Source organism: Adiantum capillus-veneris, chromosome 26, assembly GCF_014529385.1.
Source record: "Adiantum capillus-veneris isolate H3 chromosome 26, ASM1452938v2, whole genome shotgun sequence".
Lineage (NCBI taxonomy): Eukaryota > Viridiplantae > Streptophyta > Polypodiopsida > Polypodiales > Pteridaceae > Adiantum > Adiantum capillus-veneris.
In genome coordinates this window covers 125,448,159-125,463,675 of record NC_140956.1, presented here as the reverse complement: position 1 = coordinate 125,463,675, position 15,517 = coordinate 125,448,159, and the positions used below count along the sequence as shown (strand labels likewise).

The 15,517-nt window shown below is 42.3% G+C and overlaps 1 pseudogene; it reads left to right on the top strand.

The window, feature by feature from the left end:
* The first annotated feature begins 284 nt into the window (after positions 1–284).
* Positions 285–4,705, top strand: LOC147424156 (uncharacterized; annotated as a pseudogene).
* Positions 4,706–15,517: the final 10,812 nt, after the last annotated feature.

The following is a 15,517-nucleotide window of genomic DNA, read 5'->3' as shown; positions in this document are numbered from 1 at the left end:
AAGGGCAATTTTTAGCCAAGCCCTTCTAATGACAGATTCATGAGAATTTTTCCCTTCATGCGATGGGAAAAATTCCTTAAGAAGGAAAGATGTACATCAAATCCTATCATGCCCAAAAGGTCTATCAGACGAGTTTTGAACTCAAGACCTATTTTGCAAGAGGGGAATTGGAGAGAGAGAGAGAGAGAGAGAGAGAGAGAGAGCGCTATACACACACACACACACACACACACACACACAAAGAGAGAACTGATATGTCACATATGCTGGTTGACTATTTAACCATGGATATTGATGTTATCAGTGAGCATATTGTCTCTCTTAAACCCGATGAAGTTTGGAAGCAGGTCTCTGTTTTCCATACTCGGGGTCCGGTTCTTTACTTCACCTGTAACCTGCTCCTGATTAGAGATATTGCAATGGCTATTGATCTCACATTTTATAGGCCAATAATTTACAAATTAATATACTTCCGTCAAGAGCTGTTTGAAATTTTGTTTTAAAAGCTAGAGGACAAACAAGATTTTTAATCCCAACCTTCATCATTTTTTGGGTCATATTGAGGGATTTAATATTTACGTAACCAAAAAAATTATGTGATCACAAGATCTTATTGATACATTTACATAATTACACTTAACATGATCACAAACAAGCCCGTCAGCTATTCAGTTTTCCCTGCAGGACTGTCCAGAAAACCAAGTAGCCTGGCGGGGCCGCAAAATAATAAATCTAGGGCCCCGATCAGGCCCGTTGGGTGTTATTCCTTGAGCCATCTTTTGTGTGTGTGTGTGTGTGTGTGTGTGTGTGTGTGTGTGTGTGTGTGTGTGTGTGTGTGAGAGAGAGAGAGAGAGAGAGAGAGAGAGAGAAAGAGAGAGAGAGAGAGAGATCGATCGACTTCGCAAGTACGTCGAGAGGGGAGAGAGAGAGAGGGGGGGGATCGTGTGGGAGCGTGCTCTACTTCGCAATGTGTGGCAATAGTGGAGTACCTGAACACACCACCTGGGTATGTGATGTGTGTGTATGCGTTGTGTGGTAGCATGCCTTTTGTCGTATTGCGTGGCAGTCATAAAGTACCTTACCACACAATGTGAGTGTGTGTGTAAGTTGTTCTACGGAACATTGCTTACCACGGGGACATCACCTCGATGACGTGGAGAATATGATGTCCTTGTGATAAGTATTGGCTCATTGTCTGGGTACTACATTGGTAACACGACGATTCTAGTATCCTTATGGTGAGTCAACTTCCCTTTCCCTTTTCAAAAGAACATATGGGCATCGGTCGGTAACGTGGCTATATGATGCTCGTATGCAATCCATTATTTCTCCTTAGATTTGGGCGGTAGTCGATCGGTAACGCGGCTAATTGAGTGTCGTTTGTTAGAAGCATCTGTTTTTGCATAAATGTGGCATTCAAGTCATTAAGCCGGCCGTACAAACGCCATATAATTTGTATGTGCATGTGCATTTCATTTTCTTGAGTATTAAGTATATGAAATACTTGGTCGGTAACGCGGCCGTGAAGAGTATTTCATACACAAATGTTTGAGCTGTTTAATATTGTTGTTTTTAAGTGTTGTTATAAAAATATATACTAGCTAATCATATTCAAAAGAATGCTTTATTCACCAATCATCATCGCTATTTTAAAGGCTACATTTACATAAATTCTATGTAAAAAAGTATATGCACACAATTTGCATGTTAAATATTCATTTTAATCTTTTTAAAGAGCAAAACGTTCTTTGAAATTTATGATTTGTTTGTATACTTTCAATGTTTTAAATGAGCTGAAATAGAATTAGCAATATGTACATCACGATGCATGACCTTCCAAGAGCCATTTTTCTTGCAGTGAATCGTGATAACGTGCAAAATATAAACTCAAGTATTTTGTTCTATCGGAAAATTTTGAATTGTTTTGGGTTTTTAATATGTTCTGTTAGATCTAGATAATTTTGTTAGGAGTGACTTATTTTTATTGCATTTTACATGAGTAAACATACCATTTTAAAGTCAAAATGATTATCAACCTGAATAAATATTATCTTGCATAATTTTTTGAAGTCTTTAAATCAGTGTATGCTTTGTTTGAACTACTGTGAGAGTGCACGGTGAAAAATATATGTTATAAATTCATAATATGCTGAAATGTTTCATATTTTTTAACATGTATTGTTTGATTTAGATGTTCTTAAAAACCACTTGTTTGCTCTGCATGTTACACGAGTAAACATTGCATTTTAAAGTGAAAATTGTGTCCAATGTGTATCAATATATTCATGCACATTTCTTAAACTCTTCAAGTCATGGTTATGGTTTGTCTGAACTAGTGTGAGAGTGTTAGTGCAGTGTGCAACCATGAATTTGTATTTGATATGTTGTTTTTTATTGTCCATTGCTAAAATGACGCCAGATCAAAAGAAAATTATTATACGTATCATTTGAAAGAATGTATTTTGACAATATCATCATGTACAGATGGTTGCATACAACAGATTAGTGAAAGCGACGCATTAGAAAAAATTTGGACTCAAATTTGGTCCTTTTAATGCTAGAGAGAGAATGCAACACGACCAATGGATGGAGGGCTACCGTAACGGTAGTTCGGATTTTCCTTGTTTTTATCTCAAATTTTAGCATTTTCAAAAAATAATTTTTAGTTGCATAAAAAACCTTAACACTAACATACGTTGTGATTTGCTTGTCAGGACCGAATATAGGACAAATGTACCATAACTCACACTCAATGCAGTTGTGCCTACTGTTTTGATAGGAGAGACTTCATAGTATTCCCACTCATTCTCATTCATTTGCTTTCAACTAACTATTCTGCTCGCATTTGACTGTAATGTGTTTACGCTCAGAAACACTCTCCCTCTCACATTTGTGTTGTATCTCTTGCCATAGAAGAATCACTAATGGAGAACAAAAGACCTGGACGACCATCCGCAAGTATTAAGTCTGTCGAAATTTTCAACAGCTTCGCTTTGGACAATGCTCGATGGTTTTTCACCACCATTACAGTTGGAAGCAGAGTTCTCTTGCAGACCAGGAAGAGAAAGCGCAGGGGCAACAAGTTTGTGAACAATTATAAAGGTAGGGTGAAAAACTTTCGCTTGTATCACAAACGGGCAAAACAGTCAAAGAGGTTCTCATTGAACACGCATATATGCACTCAGAGTTGCGTCTATGAACAACGCCGATAGGATTTTCAACAAACCGACCAAATTGTAAGCTTTCTTACATCCACTATAGATTTTACTCTTCACTCATGTATAATTGTGTGTTTAACCTGCCAGTTGCAGATATTTATCCTTCCAACAAAGAAGACTGGCAGCCGGTGGATTGCATTATTGGCATTTTTTATGCATTCCATGCAACTATGGAAGAGCTACTCTATAACACTAACGCCAGAAGAGCGTTGGCAGAAAGGGGTGGGTTTTCTTCTTTGACCACTTTTATAATGCTCCACGTTCTGCGCTTGGCTTCGGCACTATAAAATATCTTGTGGTTCCTTCGAAGGACAGTCCAGAGTGGCTAGTCCCTTCATCTGAAACCTCTGAGTGTTTCAGACTAAAGCTCCATTAGGAAATACAAAAGTACTTAAGACCAAATTTTGAGTCGGCTGGTACGTGTTTCAATCTTCATGTCATGCCAAGGGTAGGACTAGACGGGCACGGCCCGGGCAATGTGCCGGACACACATGCAGTAAAGGGGTCTATATATGGAAGAGGGCCAGGGGCCTATATATAGGATGGTTGGGAGGTTATTCGCATGTCGGTCTACCCGCTAGTCTTACATTGGTATCAGAGCGAGGTGGAGAGGAGGGGGCAGCAGGGAGCTATGGAGGAGGGAAGCATGGCATTCTCTCTGGAAGCATGGCGATCTCTCTCTCTCTCTCTCTCTCTCTCTCTCTCTCTCTCTCTCTCTCTCTCTCTCTCTCTCTCTCTCTCTCTCTCTCTCTCTCTCTCTCTCTCTCATTCTTGTGATTGGAGATCTACACAGAGCTCGGGGCCGAACTCCACGTGGGACAGACCGCTTCTATGCACAAAGTCGCGATGTTCGACATGCACGAAATCGGACCTGCATGCTTTCTGCAGCTTCGCCCTGGCCTGCGGGGGGTTTTTCATCACATGATGGAGGTGGCTGGAGCAGTGCATGGATTGGCATGTTCGAGTCTTTCCCTGCGCAGTTTAGAGAGCCGCCATCGCTGAAGGTTATTTCTTTAAGTTTATTTATTTTTTACTTCGTTTAGGGGTTGGCCATGGTGTGGGCACCTAGGGTGCCCATGGGGCACTCCTAGGGCCTTGTCCCACACATGGGGTGCCCAAGGGGTCCCGGAGAAGCCGGGCCACCCAAGGTTGCATGCAACAATTGCAGGAGCAATGGCTGCACGCAATGCTCCGTAAGGACCATTCACGGACTAACTCACCAGTTTGCTACGATGCATGAGTGTCTCGAAGAGAGGCAACGGTGGTTTTTCCATGGCATACATACAGAAGTGCTAGGGAAGCAAGGCTTCCAGTTCACCATGAGGCTATGGAAACACGGTTTCTACCTTCGCCATGGATTTCCAATCGAATGCCCGACATCACTAGCGGACGCCGATTCGAGGCTCTTTAGCGCTTTGATGGAAGCTATACACCACCATGATACGAAAAGCATGGCATGAGTGCTCATGCATCATGCAAGATTTTGACAACATAGCAAGTCGATTCATGTGATTCAGCAGGTACGCACTAAATTTTGTGGCATATTTTGTTTGCACAACATTAATGTTTCGGTTGAAGATCCAAATCAAGCATGGCTTGAGTACACAATTCCTCGACCCCACACGCGTGTCAGAGGTTCATTGTTGCTACAAAGGCAATTCATGCAGGGCTTGTAACATATTCGATTATGGTATTTGGCAAGGCCGACCGATAATTATACTTTTTGCTCGCTCCTACATTCAAGAAGCTGCAACGATGACGACATTAATAATATTCATCGCTGACGTTCAAAGACAAGGTATGACAATTTGTTGCACTTTTCTTGTTTGATTCATTCTCAGTGTGCAGTTGTTACTTGTATGCTTGAGCACGGCTCACTTGGTCTTCAACATGTTGTTCTGATCATTGAGCAAGGCTCATTATGTGCATACACCACTGTGGTGTTGAGTACACCACTCCAGAGTTAACACTTGTGACTTTTTATCATGCATGGCATGTATATACTTACAAGGCTTTCATTTTTGTCCTGCTAGCATTTGGAGTATGCTAGGAGCCTATTCATTGGGGACATTTTTACAACTGTATGGTATGACCATTTCATGGAGGTGCATAGGACGATTTCTAGTTACATTGCAGCAAGTATAGGCAAGGCCTATAGTTTGTCATGCACATTTCTTTCTCGCCTATCTTTCATTGGCACAGCAGGAAAAAGTGCTTGGCATGGCCGACCATTTATCACAGCCTGGAACACAGATAGGAGACTCTTTGCTTTCAATAATCCAGTTCCGTTGGTATGCATATAAGTATTTTTCTACTCTTCAATAAAAAGTACAATTGGACAAGGTCCATTATCTGTGCATGATCGACACAATTGACTCTCTTCACGATGCCATCTGTCGTCAATAGCATGTGTTGGCAATGAGGCCGGACATAGTTATCTGAAGCATGGCTTCTCCTGAGTACCTTAAGGCAGGGCCAAGGGCCGGTTTTTCAGTATCTCAAGGTGACACGCTTGGCCTATTACTGGATTTGTTGAGGGCAGCAAGTTGCTCGGCATGGCCGACTCCTTGTCACTGTTTCTACAAGCTGACATAGGATGCTTGCCACACAATACTGGTTAATTTCACTTGAAATTTCTCGACAAGGTCGATTATTTTTGTCATGCTATTGGCAGCCACATCCGTTGGCCATTAGCACTACCCGATTTAGGTGAAGCAAGGCTTCTCTTTATGCATCTTACATAGAGACTCCCCACGTTTGACATATGCTATGAGCATACAAACTTGGGACGGATTTGGCAAAATGTTTGCAGATTCTTTCATTCCGTATACGACGGATATCTATGATACAAGAGGGCGAATATACATATGCGACAACTCTCTCTCGCACGGCACAGCTTCTCCCTTGTGCCGAGATACTGCCATTGATTTGGAATCAAGGGCTTTGGCACCCAAGTTTGGGAAGCTGGCAAAATAGGGAATGTCAGCTCATAGAATCCCTACCAGTTTATTCTGTGCAAGGCACTTATGGTTTTGGTTCTCACTCTTGAGACCGTTATAGTAGCCAAGGGCTTACGTTTTTGCATGCAAGGCATGCTAAGCAGGTGGCATGTATTCCACCACTTTATGCATTATGCTTCCTCTATCACACTTGCAACTCTGTCAAGGACAGACTAAGTGATGGATTGTTGGACCTGATGGTTGGTTGCTATCAACACCCAACAGCACTAAAAGGAACCTAAATCTAGGACTTATTTCATAGGCAAAGTGCCAATGCTAAGTCATTTTCATACAATCACGACCATGCAAGGCAGGTAGATCAAGATGTGGTTGTGTTTTTTTGTTACCTCTCTCCATGAGAGAGTCATAGCAGAAACTTGTTGCATGCTTATAGCATACGCTGCACGTTAGGCATAAGATGCACACAAGCATGGCGTTCAACTATACACGTCATAGTTGTTCAAGGAAAGTTCCGTAGGTATGCATGCTCTTCTTCTCTCTCGCTCTCTCTCTTTAAGGGAATAATGAAAATCTTCTAAGAAGCTTTTGATACGTGTTTTGCTCGTGAGTCAGCCTGAGCCAAGGTGCTCTAACTCTCAGCTAGCACGTGGCTAAGATGCTACTCAAATTAGTCTTCATCGGTTTGTCCATTGAACACTAATTTGCACAAGGGCTATGATCCACACAGGCTAAGAGCCATTGTCAGGCCAAGGGTAAGACCCAACTATTGGCATTCTTTGGGTGATTGTTTTCAAGCGTGAACAAATCTACCCAGGGAAGTATACATCGGCGTTAATGAACAAGCAAGGGTCTTGTCATTCAGGATGTTTACAGTGTCCTTTTTGCACTACATGTTTTCAGTGCGACACTCAAGTTGAGTTTTGATAAATCTTCAACTCATAGCAACTGATCTCTACAAGGAAGTATAGATGCAACAATCAGTTGAGACAGCATGGCTGTCCACAAGAGCTAGGCAGTTCACTTGTGTGGATTTCTTGCTCTCTCTATAGCACTACGGAGTGTCTATGGACATATTGTTTGGGGTACGACCCGGAGGGTGACTGCTAACTCACCCCATAGGCATTGAGGATCACACTTTGATCTCTCCTAGTTAAACTTTCAAGGAAAGAATTCCGCAATCTACCACACGATAGCGGACGAATTCAACTTTTTGAGTTGATTCCAATCATTATGTACACGGTTAACTATGTTGGTTACCGTTGCCTGCTAGTTGAGGAGTTTCTATAGAGGGTCTTACCAAGGGGTTTGACTACGTAGATGTTAACCAAAGGGGTTGGATTGCGCAGGCAACACCCACGATTTCCAGTGCAAGTTGTATAAATACTCTTGAATGTTTCAAAGCCATGCCAAGGGCATGTTGGAACAGAGTATTTTGGACCATAGCGTCCACTATACCTTATGCTGTTACAAACCTAGTTGTAGGGTTCGATTTGGCACATGTTGTCACATGGGATACAACATGGTCTAGGAACTCAAGGAGTTCAGTTTAGCCAGTGTGGAGCATGATAATGAGGGTCCCTCTCACTCTTGTCACGGAGTGTTTGCAGTTACCTCCACACACAAGTACCAGCTCGTACTTGATGGATGTCCCTTTTCTTGATATCCTTGTTTGAGACATATTCCACATGTGGAGAATATGAGTCTCTTGGATTGACACTGGCGCCAATTTTTACCAATGTGTCGTGACGAAGTCCCTAGGTGCTGATCGCATCCATTGGTTCGACCATTTTAAGCACACAGTACCAGGAGCAATTTCAGTGGCCAAAAATTGTCGGGTACTAAGTACAAACTTGTTACGATTACAAGTGCTGTGAAACCACCTTAACGGAGGGTCGTTTCTACATATAGCTAAGTATGCTATGTACATGAGAATGTCTCATGGTTGGTACCTAGGTGTGACTGGGTTGTCACATTCTGTTATGGTCCAAATTTTGTTGCAAAATATGCTATATTCATGAGAATGTCTCATGGTTGGTACCTAGGTGTGATCGGATTGTCACATTCTATTATGGTCCAAATTTGTTGCACGACTTTCACGTACGTACCGTCGAAAGTCTCGTCATGGAATTGCGGTTCGGATATGTTTGTGTTAAATGCATGTACACTAGGTGTTATGGGCCCTAGTGTTTAACAAAAATTTATTCGGAGCGGCATGCAAATTCATGGACATTATTGTTTCTGCAATTTTTTGCACTGCCAGTGCAATCTCTCTTGCAGATTTAGTATGAGTTTACACCCTGCCATACAAGGTGATGGCTGAGTATGGGTGTTCGTGATTGGTTGCTTGAAACTCTAGTCTGCTTTCAACCTAGTTGGTTGTCTCCATTCCATACCGAGTATATGGCTGGATACTCAATGATTGAGTCATAGTTTGTCGTCAGTCGTGGGCGACTGTTTGTAAGTGGTTGGGGGAAAGCACCTCACTCTTACTGTTACTATTCATCTCGCGTAGGATGGGCAGCTTACAAGCATTCTATTTAGTACTAAAGGATATGCAAAGTGCGTACGTTAGTAAAGCACACTAAAGGGTATGCTAAGTGCATACGTTAGCAAGAAATGAAACAACTAGATCGGTTACCTTTTTAGTTTGGAGTTTGCTTCATATGATGAAAGGCATGTTACGGCTAGTTCTAATCTCTGCCTGTTATTCTTAAGTTATCAACCTTAATCATCAGTTTGGATGAGGTTGACTATTGGCAAGAAACCACCGCAAGTCAAGGACTTGGTTGCTGCTGATGAGTATGTCAGCATAGTACTTTCATGGAAAGATGAGCCGAGGTTATATTGCACATTTCAGTACCTTCAGAAAGTCTGAACCCTGGGTATGCACTTAAACACCTCTTAGTTGTGATAACTCGTTTAGCATTCTCAAGTGAGTTCTAAATGGAGCCTTCACGCTCTTTTGATTAAGAGTTGGTTAACCAAGACGGTTGCACAAGGACAACAATGTAGAAAATCAAGATGTTACTCTTGATTTCATTGAACCTCCCAATGAACCGGGTTCTGATTCAACGAACCGTTGGATCCATGCGGGATGCCACGGTGGAAAACATTAGTGTTCTTATGAAGATACCACCACTTGTGTTTTCGAGGACGAAAACGCTTCTCCAAGGGGGGAGTAATGTCATGCCAAGGGTAGGACTAGACGGGCACGGCCCAGGCAATGTGCCGGACACACATGCAGTAAAGGGGTCTATATATGGAAGAGGGCCAGGGGCCTATATATAGGATGGTTGGAAGGTTATTCGCATGTCGGTCTACCCGCTGGTCTTACACTTCATGCCCATGCATGTGTTCATCGACTTTTTCCATGATGAAGAGATTAGGAAGACTAGGACTATGCTACTCTGTAAGACAGAGAAATGCCTCAATTTTTGGGATGAATCTTGGGATGTCCATGATTTTGATGGCATCTTATGCAAGGTAAATAAGAAGTCTATTGCGTGTAAGTGCATGATAGCTTCTCAAAATTTCATAGCTTCCTTCCACTACATAAGGTGGCATCGAGTGATGGTCATTTGGTAGCTTTGGACCACTTGATTTAACTGATGACTTGAACAATCCTTTGAGAATGCTTGAGGTATGGTGTGGACCTGATCTACTAATTGTTCTTAGCATTTGAGGCAATGTGACACTACGACAAGTACGTGAGGATTTGGAGAACGAGGTTGACCTCAACCTGCCTCCAGTATTTCTTTTTCATTGCAACATGCGAAAGGTAGTATGTTTTGTATGTAAACATTGATGCTACGTTAGTTATTTCCCTGGGTTATCATCACCAAATATTGGTCTAATCTAACTGCTCGATTAACTATTGTACAGGTGCCTCAGAGAAAGGAGAAGAATATATTGTGTGCAGAGATAAAGGATGATCGACTGTTTCTAGTGCAATGCAACTCTTGATTGAAAAAGGCGGCTCACACAGTATATCACATTGCTCTGAACTGCGAATATCAAAGAAAGCTATTGACAGCACGCTTGCAACCTATATTCATGCAAAAATGAATTGTTAAGGAATTTCTCGCAAATAAAGTTTGAGAACAATCATCTTTTCAAAATTGACTCAAGTTGTCTTTATATTGGGTTTAATAATGTACACTGTAATGTCCAATAAAATCCATTGATTAGTAACTCTCATTTACAATTGAGGGAAGCTCTCTCGGGCTTGATTATCGTGATTGGAATGTAAAGGCTCACGAGACGGTCTAGGGGTTGGGTGAGGGGTTTGGGGTTCAAGAAAAGATTGTGTTGTGGCCTTGTCTTCCTCTATAAAATCGGGTATGACAAAAAGACTAGAGGTTGAGTGGCCAGGAACATGAGGGGAGGCAGGTCTACGCACTTGATCAATCGCTGGTTGAGGTGCTGCTTCGTACCTCTGAGGTTGAGGCCGAGGTTGTGGTCGTGGCGATGACACGACAAAGGCGTCGGCGGCTCCTAGAGGATATGTCTACACAAGATTGATCATATTTTAGATCATTGTTGTCCTGAATGCCTCCACATGGACGTTCGAATAATCTGCCAAGTTTCTTTCTTGCAAATGAATTCCCTAATTTTTATATGTAATTCAAAGAAATCATGTGTGGAAGGATTACAAAAGCAAAACATTGCACTTACACTTCTATGCTCCTCAACATAAATGCGTTCTAGGAGAAGCTCCACATTTGCAAGAACTCTCCATCCACAAGAATGCACATCATCTTGTTATGGGACCTTGCAACTCAAAATTGGTAAATCTTCGCAAATACTGTCTTGGGTCAATGCTTCCCATGTAGCAATAAGTTTCTGAATATACTTGCAAGCCATAGCATATGGTGACCACACTTTGCATCAAGATTGCAGAATCAAGAAACAAGTAAGTACGTACCTTCGGACACTCCCATGAAAACCATGCGCAGAATTTGCAAGGTAGCAACGCTTGCGCTCAATGTTTAGTCCAACAAGTCTCCAATGTGAACTGATTGCAAAAAACAAGGAATTAGTTTGCTATTCATAGTATACAAAATATTGAAGAATAGCGAGACAAAAAACACTTACTTTTTGTTGTAAGCTAAAAGTAAAACTTTCGTCGTGTCCATGTTGACTCGTTGAAACCAATCAACGACTTCTATCAGGGAAGTGGACTCCGAGGTAAGCACGACTGACAACTGTGAGTCCAAAATGGCTACCTCGGATTGTTGATTCTATGAAAGGTTGGAAACCAACATGCTGCAACTTGAGAAAATTACTTGATGAGGGTCTCCAGTAAGCCAGAATGAAATAAATACCTCTGTAAAATTACTTTATAATTTGGTCCGTAAGCTCCCTCTCACTATTTCGAAAGACAGTTATCTCATGAGGGCTGAAATGAAAATACAAATTTTGGTCCCATAACAAAAGTGCTACGTCAAAAGTTGGGCCGAGAAAACCTAGGGTCTCAGTGCTAGCTTGGTCAGTTGCTGCTAACATCTCCCGTTCATTTGACTTGACTGAAGGCTCTTCCACAAGTAGCTCTTGGGTCCACTCCACATTCAAACATGTGGCATATGTGTGTTGTGTGGTGCTCACATCGTACACCTTCACTTTGGTGACTGGAGAGATTGTCAAAATGTTATCCATTCTCTTATCGAATAGATGGATTGGCGCAAGTGTCTTGTCGTACCTGAAGCGTAACATCCTAAGAAAATTGATATCCTAGGGCATCACTGTCACTCTGTGAGCATGAGTTGTGAGGACGTAGCTATCTTGGAACAGCTCGATCAGAAAGTCCTTTGCTACCTCGTGGAGGCAACCCATCGCACTTCTGGCCCACCAAAGTTCCAAATTTGCGCTCTCACAAATCTGGTGAACTGCTCTTTGGAAGGGTAACTTAGGAATAGTCAGAGACAAATGTCTTTGGAGTTTGCACAGCTCAAGCAAAATGCTTTAGTTCTACTCGTACCTCCAACTATGCATTGTTGCACAAAGATTAGGCAGGGTTTTGTCTACACTCTTGAGGATGAAGGTTGGTTGTCTTGCAGGTAAACCTTCCTTGCGGTCTGCTTCATGCAAGCCATGGAAACAAGCGTTTGCCCTGGAAAGCGTTGTGGGGAAGAATAAGAAGAAGATTGAGCAGGGTTTTGTCTACACTCTTGAGGATGAAGGTTGGTTGTCTTGCAGGTAAACCTTCCTTGCGGTCTGCTTCATGCAAGCCATGGAAACAAGTGTTTGCCCTGGAAAGCGTTGTGGGGAAGAATAAGAAGAAGATTGAGCAATGAGAAGGTTAGGCTGCAAAAGTTGAGTCTTAAAAGGTGAGGACATAGGTCAAATAGCAGTGGGGTATACGAAAATAGAAACATTATATAAGCGCCAAGGACATCATCATTACTAAACGTGGGATATGCATGTGGCGGCAGCCACAATTAATTGAGTCGCTCATCATTATTGGGAAGAGTGCATCACCGCGTGAAGGACGCGTGGCATACTGCATGTCGACTATGTGGTTGTCGCGGTGCAATGCGATATGGGATGGGCCTTGATCAACCAAACCCCCTCCTCGTGTTGTGTGTCGCGGCAAGGAAAAGTGTCACGGCACAACGGGAGAAGGGGGAGTGTACCGCAGCCAGAGACCTCCTTATCGCGTTGTGGCGTGACACTCTTGATGTCGCTCCACAACACGATAGGGGCCACCCATATCATGGATGCGCCTCCCTATTGCGTTGTGGCGTGAAATTTGGCTGTCTCATCACAATGCAATAGGGATCACCCATATCGTGAAGAGAGCTCCCTATTGCTTTGTGGCTCGATATTTTTATGTCACTGCAGAGGGCGAGCATATCAACGGCTGTGTGACATAAACCTCCCACTCTGATTGTAGTGTGATATATTTTGATAAAAGCTCTTCCTTCATAACCAATAACCAAAAAAAGAAATAAAGAGACAGATAGAAAGGAACAAGATATGAAGACATTTCCATTATCATCAAGGACTCCAAGACTAAGAGATGATAGATGCACTATCTTGTTTGTCCATTACAATTATTCTTCTTCCTCCTTTATCGTTGGTGGTTTCTTGTCCTCAATCTTTGCAATGCTGGTTTCCCCAGCCTTTGCTTTTTGGTTTCCTTTTTTTTCTTCTTCAGTTCATTTTGAAGAGCTTTTGCTTCAGCTAGCATTTTCTCGACCTCCTTCATGTCCGCCATCATCTTTTGGGAAAGCTTCACCTTTCCTCTCTTCTTGTCCTCCATACCTGCGTTGTGTAGATGTGAGCGAGTTTTGGAGTATGCAGTCAAGGTGCTTTATATAGCTATGGTAACCATCCAACTAGGACATGTGTCATAGGGATGGTTGAGCTTGCCTCGGTCTTTGTGCTACATTCATTGCACCGTTACTAATGCAATATCATAAGGGTGGCTGTAATGACCTGGTCAAGTTCCTGAGGAGTCTATATATAGAAGGCCCGTCAGTCCCCCTTCGTACTCCCTAGTGTTAGCTGGTGCCTTCCTACCTTTACCCTAACCAACAACCCAAGTTTTCTTACCTCTCTCCACAAATGGATCCCTTTCAGATCGAGATAGAGGAGGAGCTGCCTTGCTCTAACGAGGCACCCAAAGACAAGCTGTACCATTTTCTCTATAGAATTGGGCTGCAGTAGCGGGAGTAGGAATTCAAGCCTATTTTCAACCTTGACTTCTCATTGCAAGAGTTTTTGGCTTTAGTATCACATTTCCTTACAGAGTTTCATCAGACATACGAGAAACAAACGATCAATGGCACATTTGAGTTTGAGGGTTGTCGATATGTTCATATGAAGGATATCAGTTCCAATTGTTTAAAGAAAGATTTTTTATTACAGGAGCAGCCTCAAGTTTCCATTGCAATCTTGCAAGAATGACATCAGATGTCCCGTATATAATTCTAAGTGTCGAGTTGCAGAATACTATGCTGGGTTTATACTCTTTTTAAATGTTAATATGGATGATCACCTGGACACAACAAAGGAGGGCAAGAGTAGTCACCGTTCGGTCACTGGTGATGAGTTGGTGCAACCACCAAGTGGTGCTTTGTGTGTTTCAAAAGGTTTTCAATTGCCAGAGGGAGCTTTGCCAACAAATGTGCTCCCTATCGTCCCCACCGGTGATCATCATTATGTAATGCTTAATGACATCATGGAATTGTTTGACTTGAGAGAGGACTAGTGCCTTGCTATAGTTGCTCAACATCTACAACAGGATGACAGTATAATCGACCCTGCCAATGACAAGTATCTTGTCATGGATGCTCATGTAACAACGGGTGAGTTTATTGAACCAACAAAGGCACTAGCAATGATATACAAGGATGTAGCCACATGTGCCGCGACGCTCCCAATGGAGTCGGAGTTCAAGGCGTAGTACAGGAAAGACTTGGAATCACAGAGATGGGGAGAATTGCTCCATCAATGACATTGACACCTTCCTCATCCTTTGCAAATGAGAGTACACTTGACTTATGGAATGTTGCATTACTCGAAGAAGATGAAAATCAGAAGGTGTACTATTGTGTAAATTATTTTTTGCTTCCCCGCATGAGAGTTTCATGTGTATATACCAACACTTGGCTTTTATTTCTCGTAGCTCGTAGTCTAATTGATAAGTTCATTCCTCGTCCCCATAGACAAGGTAAAGGAGGCTAGGGAAAGAATTTCTCCCTTGGTCAGTACTTGGAGAATTTGAACGCTCCAAACTTCCTCTGCTTCCATTACAGCTTCTCTGAGGACAAGGTTGAATTCCCTCTTTTTGTATTGAAGACACTCTCAAGATATTTAGGAGGCGCGGCCATCAGATGGAACACAGACAAGGTGATGCTGCTAGACAAGCAAGCAGCGATCTCAATTTTTGGTGTAGGGCCTGGCATGCATGGCTTGCGCAGTCCCTTACTTTTGTCACATGCTGCATATGGTCTAGCTTGTGGAATCACAAACCCACGCCAGTTGCCACAATATGGAGAACATGATCTGCTGAAGCAAAAGTAGCCAATCATTCAACTTATAGAAGAGGCCTCGCACGTTGAGGTATCTGAGGAAAATCCAATTGCTCGACCTCAACGTGCTTGCGATGGATGCTAATGACGAAACGCCTCATTCAAAGACACCAAGGCACAAGGAAGAGGGTCCTTTAGATAAGGGCAAGAGGCCAAAATATTTATCATTTCTAGATGACTAGAAATAAATAGAATGTATTTATTTTATGCATCAAAGTTAGATTGATCATGTAACAGTGTCTTGCAATGTACTTTTTTTGTTGCAACCATCATTCACACTATGAAAAGTTGAAATGATAGAGTA